Here is a 16,363-nt window from a genome sequence, read left to right as displayed (position 1 = left end):
TACCATAGGGTTCTCCTAGGTAATTCACCTCTTCTATTGAAGGGTTCTCAGGATCATAAGCTTCTTCCTCAGATGAAGCATCCTTAGTACTGCCAGGTGCATGTTGCATTCCAGACAGACTTTGAGAAATCAAATTGACTTGTTGAGTCAATATTTTATTCTGAGCCAAAATGGCATTCAGAGTATCAATCTCAAGAACTCCTTTCTTCTGACTTGTCCCATTGTTCACAGGATTTCTCTCAGAAGTGTACATGAATTGGTTATTTGCAACCATTTCAATGAGCTCTTGAGCCTCTGTAGGCGTCTTCTTCAGATGAAGAGATCCTCCAGCAGAGCTATCCAAGGACATCTTAGATAGTTCAGAGAGACCATCATAGAAAATACCTATGATGCTCCATTCAGAAAGCATGTCAGAAGGACATTTTCTGATCAATTGTTTGTATCTTTCCCAAGCTTCATAGAGGGATTCTCCATCCTTCTGTCTGAAGGTTTGGACTTCCACTCTAAGCTTACTCCATCTTTGAGGTGGAAAGAACTTTGCCAAGAAGGCATTGACTAGCTTTTCCCAAGAGTCCAGGCTTTCTTTAGGTTGAGAGTCCATCCATATTCTAGCTCTGTCCCTTACAGCAAAAGGGAATAGCATTAGTCTATAGACCTCAGGGTCTACCCCATTAGTCTTGACTGTGTCACAGATTTGCAAGAACTCAGCTAAAAACTGATGTGGATCTTCCATTGGAAGTCCATGGAACTTGCAATTCTGTTGCAGTAGAGAAACCAACTGAGGCTTAAGCTCAAAGTTGTTTGCTCCAATGGCAGGGATAGAGATGCTTCTCCCATAGAAGTCGGGAGTAGGTGCAGTAAAGTCACCCAGCACCTTCCTTGCATTGTTGGCATTGTTGTTATTTTCGGCTGCCATATCTTCTTCTTCTTTGAAGAATTCGGTTAGGTCCTCTACAGAGAAGTGTGCCTTAGCTTCTCTTAGCTTTCGCTTCAAGGTCCTTTCAGGTTCAGGGTCAGCTTCAACAAGAATGCCTTTGTCTCTGCTCCTGCTCATGTGAAAGAGAAGAGAACAAGAAGATATGGAATCCTCTATGTCACAGTATAGAGATTCCTTGAGGTGTCAGAGGAAAAGAGAAATAGAAAGAAGAAGGAGAAGAAGAATTCGAACTTTAATTAGATAAGGTTCGAATTGTGCATTGAGAAGGAGTGGTACTCCATAAATAGAAGGATGTGAGAAGGAGGGAAGTAATTTTTCGAAAATTAATTAGAATATTTTGAAAACATTTTTTTTAAAAACACTAATTGATTTTCGAAAATAAGAGTGGAAAAGAAATCAAGTGATTTTTTTAAAAAAAAGATTTGAAATTAGAAGTTAAAAAGATTTGATTGAGAACTTATTTTGAAAAAGATGTGATTGAGAAGATATGGTTGAAAAGTTATGCTTTTAAAAAGATGTAATTGAGAAGATATGATTTGAAAACAATTTTAAAAAGATTTGATTTGAAAATAAATGACTTGCCTAACAAGAAAAGATATGATTCAAACATAAAACCTTCCTTAACAGAAAAGGCAAAAAATGTTCAACCAAATCATTAATTGTTAGTAAGTATCTTTGAAAAAAGGAAAGAAATTAATTTTGAAAACATTTGATTGAAAAGATATGATTTGAAAAAGATTTGATTTTGAAAAACTTTGAAAACTTGAAAAAAAATTGATTTGAAAACAAAATCTTCCCCCTAGCACCATCCTGGCGTTAAACGCCCAGAATGGTATCCATTCTGGCGTTTAACGCCCAAATTGCACCCTTTTTGGGCGTTAAACGCCCAACCAGGTACCCTGGCTGGCGTTTAAACGCCAGTCTGTCTTCTTCACTGGGCATTTTCGAATGCTCAGCTTTTTCTGTATAATTCCTCTGCAGTATGTTCTGAATCTTCAATTCTTTGTATTATTGACTTGAAAAGACACAAATTAAAAATATTTTTGGATTTTTAATAATCAAAATGCAACAAGAATCAAATAACAATGCATGCAAGACACCAAACTTAGCAGTTTGTATACTACTGACACTATATGAGACACATAAACTCTCAAGTCAAAAGAATTCAAAGATCAGAGTAAGAAATCATCAAAAATTACTTGAAGATCTTTAAGACACATGAATGAATGCATGCAATTGACACCAAACTTAAGATGGGACACTGGACTCAAGCAAGAAACATAAAATCTTTTTGGTTTTTTATGATTTTGTGAATTTTTTGTGCTTTTTTTTTCGAAAATTAAGTGGAAAAAGATATCAAAATTCTTAATGAGAATTTCAGGAATCAGTGCAATGCTAGTCTAAGACTCCGGTCCAGGAATTAGACATGGCTTCACAGCCAGCCAAGCTTTCAAAGAAAGCTTCGGTCCAAAACACTAGACATGGCCAAAGGCCAGCCAAGCCTTAGCAAATCACTGCTCCAAACGCAAGATTGATGAAAATCAACAAGCTCTTGTGATGAAAAGTTGAAACCTCGGTCCAATGAAATTAGACATGGCTTTACAGCCAGCCAGATTTCAACAAATCATCATGAAACTCTAGAATTCATCTTCAAGAATTTCGAAAAAAATAAATGCCTAATCTAAGCAACAAGATGAACCGTCAGTTGTCCATACACAAGAACAATCCCCGGCAACGGCGCCAAAAACTTGGTGCACGAAATTGTGATCAATACTTTTCAAAACATAAACAATCCCTAGTAATGGCTCCAAAGACTTGGTGCTCAATACCATGGCATAAACACAACTTCGCACAACTAACCAGCAAGTGCACTGGGTCGTCCAAGTAATAAACCTTACGCGAGTAAGGGTCGATCCCACGGAGATTGGTGGTATGAAGCAAGCTATGGTCACCTTGTAAATCTCAGTCAGGCAGACTCAAATGGGTATAGGGGTAAACGAATAAAGCAATAAGATAAAGATAGAGATACTTATGCATATCATTGGTGTAAGAGCTTCAGACAAGCGTATGAAGATGCCTTCCCTTCCGTCTCTCTGCTTTCCTACTATCTTCATCCAATCCTTCTTACTCCTTTCCATGGCAAGCTTGTGTAGGGTTTCACCGTTGTCAGTGGCTACCTCCCATCCTCTTAGTGAAAATACGTCCCTGATGCTCTGTCACAGCATAGGCTAATCATCTGTCGGTTCTCGGTCCGGCCGGAATAGAATCCAGTGATTCTTTTGCGTCTGTCACTAACGCCCCGCCTTTCGGAGTTTGAAGCACGTCACAGTCATTCAATCATTGAATCCTACTCAGAATACCACAGACAAGGTTAGACCTTCCGAATTCTCTTGAATGCCGCCATCAGTTCTTGCCTATACCACGAAGACTCTGATCTCACGGAATTGCTGGCTCATTTGTCAGGCGAGCACTCGGTTGTCAGGCGATCAACCATGCATCATGCAATCAGAAATCCAAGAGATATTCACTAAGCCTCGAATGCTTGTAGAACAAGAATGGTTGTCAGTCACCTTGTTCATAGGTGAGAATGATGATGAGTGTCACGGATCATCACATTCATCAAGTTGAAGAACAAGTGATATCTTGGACAAAGAACAAGCGGAATTGAATAGAAGAACAATAGTAATTGCATTAATACTCGAGGTACAATAGAGCTCCACACCTTAATCTATGGTGTGTAGAAACTCCACCGTTGAAAATACATAAGAACAGGGTCTAGGCATGGCCGAATGGCCAGCCTCCCAAATGATCTAAGATAGCATAAAATTAGAAGATAGCTACCAAGATCTGTACAAATACAATAGTAAAAGGTCCTACTTATAGAAAACTAGTAGCCTAGGGTGTACAGAGATGAGTAAATGACATAAAAATCCACTTCCGGGCCCACTTGGTGTGTGCTTGGGCTGAGCAATGAAGCATTTTCGTGTAGAGACTCTTCTTGGAGTTAAACGCCAGCTTTTATGCCAGTTTGGGCGTTTAACTCCCAATTAGGTGCCAGTTCCGGCGTTTAACGCTGGAATTTCTTGAGGTGACTTTGAACGCCGGTTTGGGCCATCAAATCTTGGGCAAAGTATGGACTATCATATATTGCTGGAAAGCCCAGGATGTCTACTTTCCAACGCCGTTGAGAGCGCGCCAATTGGGCTTCTGTAGCTCCAGAAAATCCACTTCGAGTGCAGGGAGGTCAGAATCCAACAGCATCTGCAGTCCTTTTGAGTCTCTGGATCAGATTTTTGCTCAGGTCCCTCAATTTCAGCCAGAAAATACCTGAAATCACAGAAAAACACACAAACTCATAGTAAAGTCCAGAAAAGTGAATTTTAACTAAAAACTAATAAAAATATACTAAAAACTAACTAGATCACACTAAAAACATACTAAAAACAATGCCAAAAAGTGTATAAATTATCCGCTCATCAATGAGAGCGGATAATTTATACGCTTTTTGGCATTGTTTTTAGGTAGTTTTTAGTAAGTTCAAGCTACTTTTAGGGATGTTTTCATTAGTTTTTATGTTAAATTCATATTTCTGGACTTTACTATGAGTTTGTATGTTTTTCTGTGATTTCAGGTAACTTCTGGCTGAAATTGAGGGACTTGAGCAAAACTCTGATAGGAGGCTGACAAAGGACTACTGATGCTGTTGGAATCTGACCTTCCTACACTCGAAATGGATTTTTTGGAGCTACAGAACTCCAAATGGCGTGCTCTTAACGGCGTTGGAAAGTAGCCATCCAGAGCTTTCCAGCAATATATAATAGTCCATACTTTATTCGGGAATTGACGACGTAAATTGGCGCTCAACGCCAGTTCCATGCTGCTGTCTGGAGTAAAACGCCAGAAACACGTCACGACCCGGAGTTGAACGCCCAAAACACGTTGTAACTTGGCGTTCAACTCCAAAAGAAGCCTCAGCTCGTGGATAGATCAAGCTCAGCCCAAACACACACCAAGTGGGCCCCATAAGTGGATTTATGCATCAATTACTTACTCATGTAAACCCTAGTAGCTAGTCTAGTATAAATAGGATAATTTACTAATGTATTAGACATCTTTGGTCTCAGTTTTGTTTTATTCTTCATCTTAAGAGACTATTGATCACGTTTTGGGGGCTGGCCATTCGGCCATGCCTGAACCTTTCACTTATGTATTTTCAACGGTGGAGTTTCTACACACCATAGATTAAGGGTGTGGAGCTCTGCTGTACCTCAAGTTTTAATGCAATTACTATTATTTTCTATTCAATTCTCTTTATTCCTATTCTAAGATATTCGTTGCACTTCAACTTGATGAATGTGATGATCCGTGACACTCATCATCATTCTCACCTATGAACGCACGTGACTGACAACCACTTCCGTTTCACATTAGACCGGGCGCATATCTCTTGGATTCCTTAATCAGAATCTTCGTGGTATAAGCTAGAATTGATGGCGGCATTCATGGGAATCCGGAAAGTCTAACCTTGTATGTGGTTTTCTGAGTAGGATTCCAGAATTGAATGACTGTGACGAGCTTCAAACTCCTGAAGGCTGGGCGTTAGTGACAGACACAAAAGAATCAAGGGATTCTATTCCAACCTGATTGAGAACCGACAGATGATTAGCCATGCTGTGACAGAGCATTTGGACCTTTTTCACTGAGAGGATGGGATATAGCCATTGACAACGGTGATGCCCTACATACTGCTTGCCATGGAAAGGAGTAAGAAGGATTGAAGGAAGAAGTAGGAAAGTAGAAAAAGAAAGGGCACAGTATCTCCATACGCTTATCTGAAATTCCCACTATTAATTTACATAAGTATTTCTATCCCTTTATTTTATTTATCATTTAAATATCTAATCCAATTACATTTGACTCTACCTGACTGGGATTTACAAGATGACCATAGCTTTCTTCATACCAACGATCTCTGTGGGATCGACCCTTACTCACGTAAGGTTTATTACTTGGACGACCCAGTACACTTGCTGGTTAGTTGAACGGAGTTGTGTCCACACATATCAAAGAGCCATTATAATTATTCCATACAACAACAAAAGAATACAACATTGATGATCACAATTTCGTCCACCAGAAGGCTCGGTTGTCAGGCGAGGCAACCATGCATCGTGGACCAGGAAACCAAGAGATACACATTCTAGCTTTCGCAGGTAGAACGGAAGTGTTTGTCAGGCACGCGTTCATAAGTGAGAATGGTGATGAGTGTCACAGATCATCACATTCATAAGGTTGAAGTGCGAATGGATATCTTAGAATAAGAATAAGCATGAATTGAATAGAAAATAGTAGTAATTGCATTAATACTCGAGGAACAGTAAAGCTCCACACCCTTAATCTATGGTGTGTAGAAACTCCACCGTTGAAAATACATAAGAACAAGGTCTAGGCATGGCCGAATGGCCAGCCTCCCCAAATGACATATGAATTCAAAAATAGGGAAAAATACTCCTAGTACAATAGTAAAAAGTTCTATTTATACTAAACTAGTTACTAGGGTTACAGAATTAAGTAAATGATGCAGAAATCCACTTCCGGGCCCACTTGGTGTGTACTTGGGCTGAGCATTGAAGCTTTCACATGTAGAAATCTTCCTTGGAGTTGAACGCCAGTTTGTAACTTGTTTCTGGCATTTAACTCTACTTTGCAACTTGTTTCTGGCGTTTAACGCCAGAATAAGGCAGAAAGCTGGCGTTAAATGCCAGTTTGCATCGTTTAAACTCGAGCAAAGTATGGACTATTATTTATTGCTGGAAAGCCTTGGATGTCTACTTTCCAACGCAATTGAGAGCGCACCATTGGGACTTATGTAGCTCCAAAAATTCCATTTCGAGTGCAGGGAGGTCAGAATCCAACAACATCAGCAGTCCTTTGTCAGCCTCTGAATCAGATTTTTGTTCAGGTCCCTCTATTTTAGCCAAAAAATACCTGAAATCACAAAAAAATACACAAACTCATAGTAAAGTCCAGAAATGTAAATTTTGCTTAAAAACTAATAAAAATATACTAAAAACTAATTAAAACATACTAAAAACTATGTAAAAACAATGCCAAAAAGCGTATAAACTATCCGCTCATCACAACACCAATCTTAAATTGTTGCTTGTCCCCAAGCAACTGAAAACAAAATAGGATAAAAAGAAGAGAATATACAATGAATCCCACAATATCAATGAAACTTAGTCCCAATTAGATGAGCGGGGCTAGTAGCTATTTGCCTCTGAACAGTTTTGGCATCTCACTTTATCCTTTAAAATTCAGAATGATTGGCATCTATAGGTACTCAGAATTTCAGATAGTGTTATTGATTCTCCTAGTTCAGTATATAGATTCTTGAACACATTTATTTTATGAGTCTTGGCCGTGGCCCTAAGCACTTTGTTTTCCAGTATTACCACCGGATACATAAATGCCACAGACACATAACTGGGTGAACCTTTTCAGATTGTGACTCAGCTTTGCTAAAGTCCCCAGTTAGAGGTGTCCAGAGTTCTTAAGCACACTCTTTTTGCTTTGGATCACGACTTTAACCACTCAGTCTCAAGTTTTTCACTTGGACCTTCATGACACAAGCACATGGTTAGGGACAGCTTGATTTAGCCGCTTAGGCCTGGATTTTATTTCCTTGGGCCCTCCTATCCATTAATGCTCAAAACCTTGGATCCTTTTTACCCTTGCCTTTTGGTTTAAAGGGCTATTGGCTTTTTCTGCTTGCTTTTTCTTTTTCTTTCTTTTTTTTCGCAAATTTTTCGCTACTTTTTTTCTTTTTCACTGCTTTTTCTTGCTTCAAGAATCAATTTCATGATTTTTCAGATTATTAATAACATTTCTCTTTGTTCATCATTCTTTCAAGAGCCAACAATTTTAACATTCATAAACAACAAGATAAAAAATATGCACTGTTCAAGCATTCATTCAGAAAATAAAAAGTATTGCCTCCACATCAAAATAATTAAACTAATTTCAAGATAAAATTTGAAATCCATGTACTTCTTGTTCTTTTGTATATTAAGCACATTTTTCATTTAAGAGAGGTGAATGATTCTTGGAATTATTCATATCTTTAAGACATAGACACTAGACACTAATGATCATGTAATGAAGACACAAACATAAACAAATATGAAGCTCAAAAACCAAAAACAGAAAATAAATAGACAAGGAGATTAAGGAATGAGTCCACCTTAGTGTGGGTGGCATCTTCCTCTTGAAAATTCAATGGAATGCCTGAGCTCCTCTATGTTTCTTCCATGCCTTTGTTGCTCCATCCCTAGTGATTTTGGTGTTCCTATCCTTAGTTGTTCCCAATAGTTGTGTGGAGGAAAATGTATCCCTTGAGGCATCTCAGGGATTTCTTGACTTGTTGAGGTCCATGAGTGGGCTCTCTTGTTTGCTCCATCCTTTTCTTAGTGATGGGCTTGTCCTCTTCAATGAGGATGTCTTTCTCTATGACAATTCCAGCTGAATTGCATAAGGATCACCTTTTTCTTGGCCACAACATCATAGAAGTGGTCTTGATGGACCTTTGAGATGAATTTTTCCATCTCCCATGACTCGGAGGTGGAAGCTTTTGCCTTCTCTTTCCTCTTTCTAGAGGTTTCTCCGGTCTTAGGTGCCATAAATGGTTATGAAAAAACAAAAAGCAATGCTTTTACCACACAAAACTTAAAAGGTTTGCTCGTCCTCGAGCAAAAGGAGAAAGAAAGAAGGGGAAGAAGAAGAGAATGGAGGAGATGGAGGGAGAGAGTGAAAGGTGGGGATCCTGTGAAGTTCACAAATCCTGAGGGGTCAAGGATTTATCATCCCTACTCCTTTTAGGCGTGTAAACTCCCTTACAGTGCAATCCTGGCGTTTAACGCCAGATTGCTGCTTGTTTCTGGCGTTAAACGCCAGCTTTTATTCCTTTTCTAGCGTTAAATGCCAGGTTGCAACCTGTTTCTGGCATTTCACGCCAGATTGTTGCTTCTTTCTGGCGTTTAACGCCAGTCTGGTGCTTATTTCTGGCATTTAACGCCCATAATGGTGCCAGACTGGGCGTTAAACGCCCGTTCTGCTACCCTTACTGGCGTTTAAACGCCAGTAAGTTCTTCCTCCAGGGTGTGCTATTTTTAATGCTGTTTTTTATTTTTCTTGAATTTTTGCAATTTATTTTTGTGACTCCACATGATCATCAACCTAAAACAAAGAAAATAACATGAAATAACATAGATAAATAAAAATTGGGTTGCCTCCTAGTAAGCGCTTCTTTAATGTTAATAGCTTGACATTGGGCTCTCATGGAGCCTCACAGATATTCAGAGCATTGTTGGGACCTCCCAACACCAAACTTAGAGTTTGAATGTGGGGGTTCAACACCAAACTTAGAGTTTGGTTGTGGCCTCCCAACACCAAACTTAGAGTTTGGCTGTGGGGACTTTGTTTGACTCTGTATTGAGAGAAGCTTTTTATGCTTCCTCTCCATGGTTGTAGAGGGAGATCCTTGAGTTTTAAACACAAGGTAATCCTCATTCAATTGAAGGACCAACAGTCCTCTGTCCACATCAATCACAGCTTTTGCTGTGGCTAGGAAGGGTCTTCCAAGGATGATGGATTCATCCTCATCCCTCCCAGTGTCTAGGATTATGAAATCAGCAGGGATGTAAAGGCCTTTGACCTTTACTAGCACGTCCTCTACCTGTCCATAAGCCTTTTTCATGGATTTGTCTGTCATATCTAATGAGAATGTGGCAGCCTATACCTCAAAGATTTCCAGTTTCTCCATTACAGAGAGTGGCATTAAGTTTATGCCTGACCCCAGGTCACACAGAGCCTTCTCAAAGGTCATGGTGCCTATGGTACAGGGAATTAGGAATTTACCAAGATCCTGTTTCTTTTGAGGTAAAGTGTGCTGAACCTAGGCATTCAGTTCATTAATGAGCAATGGAGGCTCATCCTCCCAAGTCTCATTACCAAATAGCTTGGCATTCAGCTTCATGATTGCTCCTAAATACTGGGAAACTTGCCCTTCAACAATGTTTTCATCTTCTTCAGAAGATGAATAGTCATCAGAGCTCATGAATGGTAAAAGGAGGCTCAATGGAATCTCTATGGTCCCTAAGTGAGCCTCAGATTCCTTAGATTCCTCAATTGGAAACTCCTTTTTGTCCAGAGGACATCCCAAGAGGTCTTCCTCACTGGGATTCATGTCCTTTCCACTCTCTCCAGGTTCAGCCATGTTGCTCACAGTTATGGCCTTGCACTCTCTTTTGGGATTCTCTTCTGTATTGCTTGGGAGAGTACTAGGAGGAGTTTCAGTGACTCTTTTACTCAGCTGGCCCACTTGTGCCTCCAAATTTCTAATGGAAGACCTTGTTTCATTCATGAAACTTAGAGTGGCCTTAGATAGATCAGAGACTATGTTTGCTAAGCTAGAGGAACTCTACTTATAATTCTCTGTCTGTTGCTGAGAAGATGATGAAAAAGGTTTGATGTTGCTAAACCTATTTCTTCTACCATTATTAAAGCCTTGTTGAGGCTTTTGTTGATCCTTTCATGAGAAATTTGGATAATTTTTCCATGAGAAATTATAGGTATTTCCATAGGCTACACCCATATAATTCACCTCTGCCATTGCAGGGTTCTCAAGATCATAGGCTTCTTCTTCAGGAGATGCCTCTTTAGTACTGTTAGATGTATTTTACAATCCATTCAGACTCTGAGAAATCATGTTGACTTGCTAAGTCAATATTTTGTTCTGAGCCAATATGGCATTCAGAGCATCAATTTTAAGAACTCCGTTCCTCTGAGGCGTCCCATTACTCACAGGATTCCTTTCAGAAGTGTACATGAACTGGTTATTTGCAACCATATCAATGAGTTCTTGAGCTTCTGCAGGCATTTTCTTTAGGTGAATAGATCCACCTGCAGAATGGACCAATGACATCTTAGACAATTCAGATAGACCATCATAGAATATATCCAGGATGGTCCATTCTGAAAGCATGTCTGAAGGACACTTTTTTGTCAGTTTCTTGTATCTCTCCCAAGCTTCATAGAGGGATTCACATTCTTTCTGTCTAAAGGTTTGAACATCCACTCTAAGCTTGCTAAGCTTTTGAGGAGGAAAGAACTTGGCTAAGAAAGTCGTGACCAGCTTATCCCAAGAGTTCAGGCTATCTTTAGGTTGAGAGTCCAACCATACTCTAGCTCTGTCTCTTACAGCAAAATGGAAAAGCATAAGTCTGTAGACCTCGGGATCAACCCCATTGGTCTTAACAGTATCATAGATCTGCAAGAATTCAGTTAAGAACTGAAAAGGATCTTTTGATGGAAGTCCATAAAACTTGCAATTCTGTTGCATCAGAGAAACTAATTGAGACTTTAGCTCAAAATTATTTACTCCAATGACAGGGATTGAGATGCTTCTTCCATGTAAGTTGGAATTTGGTACAGTAAAGTCACCAAGCATCTTCCTTGCATTGTTGTTGGGTTCGGCCATGTCTCCTTCTTGTTCGAGATTCTCTGTAAGGTTCTCTTTAGAGTGTTGTGTTTTAGCTGCTCTTAGCTTCCTCTTCAGAGTCCTTTCAGGTTCAGAATCTGCTTCAACAAGAATGTCCTTGTCCTTGCTTCTGCTCATATAAAAAAGAAGAGAACAGAAAAGAAGAAGAATTCTCTATGTCACAGTATAGAGATTCTTTTATGTGAGTAGAAAAAGAAAAATTCGAACACAAAGAGAGAAGAGAAGAGGGTTCAAATTATGAGTAGAAAAAAGTGTTAGTAGATAAATAAATAAATAGAAGGAGATGAGAGAGAGAGAGAGAGAATTCGAATATTAAAAGAAGTGAGAGGAGAAATATTTTTGTTTTTATTTTATTTATGATGTTAGTTTCAAAAATTAGGAGAAGAAATAAAATTAAAATTAAAATCTAAAACAATTAGTTAATTAAAAAGAATTTTGAAAAAGGTGAGGAATTTTCGAAAATTAGAGAGAGAAAAGTAGTTAGGTGGTTTTGAAAAAGATAAGAAATAGTAAAACAAACAAAAAAAGTCAATTAGTTAGTTGAAAAATATTTGAAAATCAATTTTGAAAAGATAGGAAGTTAGAAAAGATTTTAAAATTGATTTTGAAAAAGATATGATTTGAAAAATATATGTTTAAAAAGATATTTTAAAAAAGATTTGAAAAGAAAATTAAAAAGATTTAATTTTTAAAATTAAAATTGATTACTTGACTAACAAGAAACTAAAAGATATGATTCTAGAATTTAAAGATTGAACCTTTCTTAACAAGAAAGTAACAAACTTTAAATTTTTGAATCAATCACATTAATTGTTAGTAAAGTTTTCGAAAATTATGAAGTAAAGATAAGAAAAAGATTTTGAAAATCAATTTTAATAAATTTTCGAAAATATAAAAGAAAAATGAAAAAGATTTGATTTTTGAAAAAGTTTTGAAAAGATAAGATTTTTAAAATTGAAATCTTGACTTGACTAACAAGAAACAACTTATTTTAAAAAATTTTTACTAAGTCAACCCAAAGATTTCGAAATTTATGAGAGAAATAAGGAAAAGATATTTTTTTTTTGAATTTTTAATGATGAGAAAGAAAAACATAAATATGACCCAAAACATGAAAATTTTGGATCAAAACCAATGATGCATGTAAGAACACTATGAATGTCAAGATGAACACCAAGAACACTTTGAAGATCAAGATGAACATCAAGACTTATTTTTGAAAAAATTTTCAAGAAAAGAAAAACATGCAAGACATCAAACTTAGAAATTTTTAATGCTTAGATACTAATAATTCAAAAATGCACATGAAAAATAAGAAAAGACACAAAACAAGAAAATATGAAAATCAAACAAGAAGACTTGTCAAGAACAACTTGAAGATCATGAAGAATGCAATGCATGAATTTTTCAAAATTTTTTTAGAAAAAATAAAAAAATGCAATTGACACCAAACTTAAAAATTGACTCTAGACTCAAACAAGAAACACAAAATATTTTTGATTTTATGATTTTATTAAATTTTTTTTTGGATTTTTCGAAAATTATTTTTAGAAAAATGAAAAAGAAGAAAAATTTGGAAATATTTTTGAAAACTTTTTGAAAATAAAATAAGAAGAAAATTACCTAATTTGAGCAACAAGATGAACCGTCAGTTGTCGAAACTCGAACAATCCCTAGCAACGGCGCCAAAAACTTGGTGCACGAAATTGTGATCTCAATGGCGCCAATAGCTTGGTACACACAATTGTAATATCACTCTTCTTCACAACTTCGCACAACTAACCAGCAAGTGCACTGGGTTGTCCAAGTAATAAACCTTACGTGAGTAAGGGTCGATCCCACGGAGATTGTCGGCTTGAAGCAAGCTATGGTCACCTTGTAAATCTCAGTCAGGCGGATTCAAATGGGTTATGGAGTTTTGATAATTAAAAGATAAATGAAACATAAAATAAAGATAGAGATACTTATGTAATTCATTGGTGGGAATTTAAGATAAGTGTATGGAGATGCCTCATTCCTTTTGAATCTCTGCTTTCCTACTGTCTTCATCCAATCCTTCATACTCCTTTCTATGGCAAGCTATAGGTAGGGTGTCACCGTTGTCAATGGCTACTTCCCATCCTCTCAGTGAAAATGGTCCTCTACGGTTTCCCTCATGGCTAATCAGATGTTGGTTCTCGATCGTGTAGAAATAGGATTTACTATCCTTTTGTGTCTGTCACCACGCCCTACAGTCGCGAGTTTGAAGCTCGTCACAGTCATCCCATCCCGGATCCTACTCGGAATACTGAGCATTGAAGCTTTCACATGTAGAGGTCTTTCTTGGAGTTGAACGCCTATTTGTAACTTGTTTCTGGCGTTTGACTCTGCTTTGCAACTTGTTTCTGGCGTTTAACGCCAGAATATGGCAGAAAGCTGGCGTTAAACGCCAGTTTGCGTCGTCTAAACTCAGGCAAAGTATGAACTATTATATATTGTTGGAAAGCTCTGGATGTCTATTTTCCAAAAAAAAATTAAGAGCGCACCAGTTGGACTTCTGTAGCTCCAAAATTCCATTTCAAGTGCAGGGAGGTCAGAATCCAACAGCATCAGCAGTCCTTTGTCAGCCTCTGAATCAGATTTTTGCTCAGGTCCCTCAATTTCATCCAGAAAATACCTGAAATCACAGAAAAATACACAAACTCATAGTAAAGTCCAGAAATGTGAATTTTGCTTAAAAACTAATAAAAATATACTAAAAACTAATTAAAACATACTAAAAACTATGTAACAATAATGCCGAAAAATGTATAAATTATCCGCTCATCACAGTTGAACTGCCAATGTGATATCACAGCCTATAGAACCGGCATTCATCATGTGCATCTTTTATCTGTTTGTTTGCTCTACCGACTTGAATTTGCTTGCCTAACTGCATAACATATCTAATTGCCTAATTGAATTACTTGTCATATATGCCTATACTTGTGTTTTACTTGCAATGATATTATCTGTGTTTTCTATTGGGATTGAGGAGGTTCGGATGGTGGTGGCGATGGGATCGCATGGAAGATAGGTTGGTGAAGGCTATGGGACAACGGAGAGTTGTTAGTTTAGAAATTCACTAGTTAGATTACCCATTTATTATGTTAAGGTTTAATTTACTCTTTAATGTTTAGTTATGCTATAAGATGAATCTTGTGATAGATATGAAGTTCTAGGATTCCCTATGGTGTCCCGAAGTCTTATATCTTACATCACTGGGCACTGTTACCATACTGAGAACCTCCGGTTCTCATACCATATTCTGCTGTTATTTTTTAGATGCAGGTCGCAACCCACCTCGGTGAATTGCTTTGGTGGTGACAGAGCGGAGGATCTCCATTCCGTTTTGAAGTCTTTTGATTATTTTGCTTAGTTCTCTCATCTTTTTCTATTTACTTTTGCCTAGAGGCTTATTTGGAGAGAGAGACTTGTATAAGCTGTTTTTAACTTTTAGAGTTCTGTATTGTCTGTATATAGCTAGCCGACTTAAACTCCGCGAGCCATGGCTAGATCTTTATGCTATTATACTCTCATATTTTTCTATCTTATATTTATATCTTGTGCGTTAAGTTGTAACTTCGTGTATACATTTTGCGCTTTTCAAATCCTTTTTTGAGCTGTATTCTTCATCGGGCTTCTAGAATATATTACTTCTTTCTATATAATATGTATAAGCTTTAGAATTGTCGTAACTTTTGATTAACTTTTACTTTACGATGCGAAGTAAGGCTTAAGATAATTAAGGTGTTACAATTTTATAATTAATTTTAGGGTTTATCTTCATTAGCTTGTTCTAAACTTTCTTACTATTAGCCAATATATATAACAAATATTTTGATTCACTAACCATGTATATAATAATAGATACATATAAGCTAATGTGAAAATTAAATCCCTCATTTTGACAACCGTGCAGCTACATGGTTAGCAGCAACTTCCAGCAACGGTTGAAATAACTGCCACTAAGTATAGGATTATCGCAGCAAATTTATTTTGTAGTGATTTCAAACTATTACAATTTGAGAAATTAGAATTAATCTTTCGTACATCTGAATTTTATTTAAGATTTGTTGTTAAATAATAGATTGTTGCTTATATCAAGCGAAATTGGGTAATGTTATGGTAAAGATAGTAGTTAGGTGAAAAGTAAAGATTGCACTCTTTACAATAAAAAAAATTAAAGATATCATATGCAATGTGTTGTGATAAGGATATGGATGACCATTGACCACGTATGATTTGGATGGCTTAACTTTCCTATAGTGAAGTGCCATATTACCAAGGTAATTACATTTAATGAAAGAAAAAAAAAAGAGGACTCTTGTACATGTATAAATAGGAGGTTAAGCCTCCGTTGATTATACACACAAAAGCACACCATTCTCTCTTTCTCTTTCTCTAATTATATTTCTTTATTTTATTTGTTACCTCTTCTTCATTTATTTATTTAGTTATTTTATAACACGTTATCAGCACGAAATTTTAGGAAGACTTCAGGTAACAAATTTTCATTATGTTGAAGCTCTTTCATCTTGAATTCAATGCTCTTAATATATTTGGAAATAATTATTTATCACGGATACTAGATGTTAAAATCCATATTGATTCAATGGATCTTGGAGATACCATTAAGGCTGAAAATAATCCCAGAAGGATAAAGCCAAAGCTATGATTTTCCTTCGTCGTCATCTTGAAGTATGATTGAAAAATGAATATCATACATTAAGAGATCCTGCAGATCTGTCGAAAGACCTTGAAGAAAGGTACAATCATCGAAAGACGGTGATACTTCCTCAAGCTCGATATGTTAGAGAAAATTTTCTTGACCTTCTATGTCTCGAATG

General features: G+C 37.1%; 2 non-coding genes across 2 annotated transcripts; both read left to right on the top strand.

Annotated features, from left to right (window-relative positions):
* Nucleotides 1-403: 403 nt before the first annotated feature.
* Nucleotides 404-511, top strand: LOC130959552 (small nucleolar RNA R71). Its single transcript, XR_009078625.1, has one exon. It is a non-coding gene; the product is annotated as a small nucleolar RNA R71 (small nucleolar RNA).
* Nucleotides 512-10,973: 10,462 nt separating this feature from the next.
* LOC130958916 (small nucleolar RNA R71) lies at nt 10,974-11,081 on the top strand. Its single transcript, XR_009078017.1, has one exon. It is a non-coding gene; the product is annotated as a small nucleolar RNA R71 (small nucleolar RNA).
* The last annotated feature ends 5,282 nt before the right edge of the window (nt 11,082-16,363 follow it).

The sequence above is a fragment of the Arachis stenosperma genome, chromosome 10, assembly GCF_014773155.1.
Source record: "Arachis stenosperma cultivar V10309 chromosome 10, arast.V10309.gnm1.PFL2, whole genome shotgun sequence".
Taxonomy (NCBI): domain Eukaryota; kingdom Viridiplantae; phylum Streptophyta; class Magnoliopsida; order Fabales; family Fabaceae; genus Arachis; species Arachis stenosperma.
This window is presented reverse-complemented; position numbering and strand designations above follow the sequence as displayed.